Below are 4749 nucleotides of genomic sequence, written 5' to 3' on the forward strand. Positions count from 1 at the left end.
AATGCTGATTTTATAGAAAGAGAATACAATGGTGGTTGCCAGGGGCTAGGGGGAGGGACAAATGGGGAGCTGTAAGTCAAAGGGTACAAATTTTCAGTTATAAGAATAAATTCTGAAGACCTAATGTACAACATGGTGACTATAGTTAATAGCATGATATTGTACACTTGAAAAATGGCTGAGAATAGATCTTAAGCACTGTCACTTGTACACAAAAAAGAGAGAGAACTATGTGAGGAGGTGATTATGCTGATTAGCTTGATCTTGGTAATCATTCCACAGTGTATATGTATATCAAATCATCACATTGTACACATAAAATATATACAATTATATTTGTCAGTTATTTCTCAACAAAGTTAAAAAAAAGGGAAAGAATGGAATAAACCCATGAACTCCAGACCTCAATTCATGTTTTAATTTTCCACAAAAGCCTTAGCATATGTGTTAAATAGTGGTGTTTTATGTCGAGGTGATATCTTCAAAAGTTTTAGAAATATTACTAGATTCCCCTACCTACATAATTCAATAGCTGTTATCATTTTAGCACCTTCCTCATACAATTAACCTTTTTTTTTCTTTCAGGCCATCAACATTTTCTAATACTACAGTGTGCTGATCTGTTTAATTCTATTCTCAATTTATTTTGAATAAATATGCTAATCTTTAAAACAGATGCTTTGTATTTCTTATCTTTCAGTAATTAGAACAAATCATCTAATAGCTATATATTTGCTATATATATATATATATATTTAATTTGGAAACATATTGCTAAGGGAAAAAATGTTCTTGTTTCAACCTTTTTATCAAGACCTTGCCTTTGGGGGCGCCTGGGTGGCTCAGTTGGTTAAGTGACTGCCTTCGGCTCGGGTCATGATCTCAGGGTCCTGGGATCGAGCCCTGCATCGGGCTCCCTGCTCTGCGGGAAGCCTGCTTCTCCCTCTCCCACTCCCCCTGCTTGTGTTCCCTCTCTCACTGTCTCTGTCAAATAAATAAAATCTTTAAAAAAAAAAAAAGACCTTGCCTTTGAGAGAGAGTTATGGGAAAGAGGTTAGTAGGGGTTTTGAAGATTACTTAATGCAGCAGTTCCTAGCATGTGATACTCAGATAATAAGCACTAAGGGATAGTATTAGGGGAGAGTTGGGGTGAGACACAATTTGTGGTCAAAATAAGTTTGGAAAACTCTTTGTTAAATTATGTTAAAGATAGTTCTTTACTGTAGGACTTCTCAGAGCCTTCAAATGAGGTTTGTTTTCATGGCAAATACTTTAGGAAAAAATTGCTTTACACACACTGATCAAAAGACCAAAAGAGACAAATGACAGAACATGGTAGAAATCAACATGGATGTGACAAGGAGTGCCATGGCTAGGGACTGACTGCATTACTCAAGTCAGGAAAAATGAAAAGCAGGAATAGAATGAAAACCCTTGCTCAGGTGTACACCTGGAAAGAAAGAAAAAAGGAGGTGAAGGTAAATTTTTCTGCATCACAAAGAGAGCCTACCTCTGACTTACTGGAAAATTGCTACTTGCTTCACCAAAATTTCCTTTAGAGTCTGCTTCCTTTTCAAAGTAGAAGGACATGGTCTCTTGTTTGCCACTGTATCTCTAATGTGTAGAACAGTGTCTATCACAGAGAAAGTGCTCAAAAATCATTTATCCGACAGAGCAAATAGTAAATCAATGGTTGTAGAACCATAAGGATAGTGAAAATTCCATTATTTGGAGACTTTCCAATGGTTGGCCCGCATGCAGAAACCAAGAGTTCCAGGTGTTTCCTAATCCTGTCTCTATTCTGAGAGATTACGCTTAAGGGGTTCCCCACAGGAAAAGTTTGCAAAGCCTTGGCAACTTGCCACTGCACATGAAGGCACAATCAAGGGTGGCTATTAATAGGAAAACAATACAATCTGAAGGGAGGCTGACTGTCCTTTGTGCAGTTTCTTCTTATTTATTAAAGAATGTTTATTATAAACCTAACCTCAAAACTTGGATTTTTACATTAATAACACCTCACATTTGTAAGATAATTTTCAAGTTTCTTCAAAATTAACTAACTCTTTTAATCCTGAAAAAAAAAAAAAAAGTGACAAGTAGCCCATCGTAGGAAGAGGAAAATTAAAGTGATCTGATGAATGATTTGCCCAGGGTCACAACATTATTTTATGGAAGAGCTAAGATTAGAACCTAACTAACTCTTCCATCTTTTCTTCCTTACAACACCCAGAAGAGTAAACGCTAATTCCATCTGGTTTGAGAAATCCCCTGACTTGGAATGGGATGGAAACTTCCTTTTAAAAATAACCTCTATAGAAAAAATTAAAAAAAAAAAGAAGTCTACATGACTAATTCTCCTAAAATAATAGAACAATTATAAGACCACATAAAAGTCATCTAAAAACCTGGGTGAAGAGAAGATCAAAGATGCTGAGGCGCCTGGGTGGCTCAGTTGGTTAAGCGACTGTTTTCGGCTCAGGTCATGATCCTGGAGTCCCGGGATCAAGTCCCGCATCGGGCTCCCTGCTCGGCAGGGAGCCTGCTTCTCCCTCTGACCCTCCCCCCTCTCATGTGCTCTCTCTCTCTCATTCTCTCTGTCTCAAATAAATAAATAAAATCTTTAAAAAAAAAAAAAGATCAAAGATGCTTATGTAAGGACAAGATAGAAGCCAAGTTTCAAAACTCAAAGCTTTTGTGAGCTCTAATCATTTCGCTTGCATTCATAAAATCTTTAACATTTTCTCTCTACTTTTTGATGTATAATATTCAATCGATTATAATGGAATATAAGTGGATAGTACTTGAAGTGGCCCCTGAGCATGAAAATACACACCGTGCCATAAGCACCGCCCTGCCGCGTGGAGGAAAGTGGGTCTTTTCCTGCCAGTCAGAGGCTTTTAGAGAAGAAAAGCGAACTGGCCCTGGGATTGGTGCCATTGTTATTCCTCTCAAAATAGGAGAATTTTGGATTTTCCTCTTTTCCATTCTGAAGTCAAAGGCAATGACTAGATTTACTGCTAGGAAGTCTACGTATGTATGTTTCCTTTTCAGTGGATTTATAAACTCCATTATGTTAATATCAGAAATGTATAACAGGTATAAAAGGGATGAAGGATCCTGCTGTGACTTCCTAGGGAGGGACATTTTCCAGTTTATTGCGATTCTGAATTATTGGTGGGGCTAAAGCTTCATGACTGACCTTCTTCTTATGCTATTACCAGTGCAGCGAATTGGCATTAAAACTCCATGTGATTAAAAAATTCACAGGTCCTTTAAAATTGTACATTTTGACAGATAAAAAGAATACAAAAGTATTCACAAAATACTTAGCTAGTGAATTGTGAGCTTTTAACAGGAAAAGAAAATCAAAGGCGGCTATGTAACCACTTTCTCTCAACTTCTCTGGTGTATAGTTATGAGATTAAATGTATCAAAGAGCAACTGAAGTGTGGTGGTCTTCAAACAGTTAAACAACAAGCTCCTGTTGAGAAAACACTTTGTTATAGCAAAATAGCTTTTAATCCTAAATTTTATAAATGGGTGGGGATGTGGGGGGAACTTTTGATGGCAAAAATGGGAAAAGACAGAAGAAAGAAAATTTAAGTAATAGCAGAGGGGGTACAAAGTAACACTCAGACTAGAAGATACTCATTTTCTACCCTTAAATGCAAGGAAAACCATAAAAATTGCTGCCATTGAAGCCCCAGAAAATTTTCACGAAGAATATCGGGTTTTTATAGAGAACAAAGATAGTCACATCTCCTAAATTTCCTTCCTTGAAACATTTATGTTTCAGCAATTAGGAATAGACATCAAAATAGTTTCTAAGTTGTGAATAGTTTAGGCAGAAACCATCTGCATTTATGTGACTGAACACTGAACCATTACTGAGAACATCCTGTAGAGAGTATATCTCCCTCGTCACAAAGAAATGATTGGTTCATCATGTCCCACAGTGGGATCAAGAACTAGAACATTTAAATAAGAGAACATGCAGAGAAAGACAGTGGATGAAAAAGACAAGAACAGAAATATGGTCCAGTCAGTCACCAGAATAATGCGGATAGTAATTAACATTAAAAATAATAGTAGCTGTTGGGCATATCATTTATAATTTCATGTATATGTGTGGTATTCCATAGTGGGTATTCTGTTCATCTTGAGTAATCCCTTGGTGCGTCTTTTTTAAAGCTCCTATTTGACAAAGGTTCTATCAACATTTATTAAAGAAAGGTGCTGTTTACTAAAGAAAGGGTAGATCTAGCCAACATGTGTTATTTTTATCCTGGTACCCTGAGTGAAAAATCACATAAGCATATCACCTGAAGAATGATGTCTAAACACAGTCTATTAGTAAGACTTGAGTGACTTCAGTCTAAAGTACTCTGGGAACTATAAAATGTCACAGATTCCTTCATCATAAAGGTGGTGTGCTGCAGGCGAAATCATTCCTAGCTCTATGGGAGAAGTCTTGACTCCCAGTTCTTCCACTCATTGACCAGCTATATCTCTATGGGAAGGTCACTTGTAATCTGATACTTTTCTTTTTTTTTTTTTTTTAAAGATTTTATTTATTTATTTGACAGAGAGAGATAGCAACAGCAGGAACACAAGCAGGGGGAGTGAGAGAGGGAGAAGCAGGCTTCCCGCCAAGCAGGGAGCCCGATGCGGGGCTCGATCCCAGGACCCTGGGATCATGACCTGAGCCGAAGGCAGACGCTTAACGACTGAGCCACCCAGGCGCCC

The sequence above is a fragment of the Leptonychotes weddellii genome, chromosome 4, assembly GCF_054177405.1.
Source record: "Leptonychotes weddellii isolate Sample4059 chromosome 4, ASM5417740v2, whole genome shotgun sequence".
Taxonomy (NCBI): Eukaryota; Metazoa; Chordata; class Mammalia; order Carnivora; family Phocidae; genus Leptonychotes; species Leptonychotes weddellii.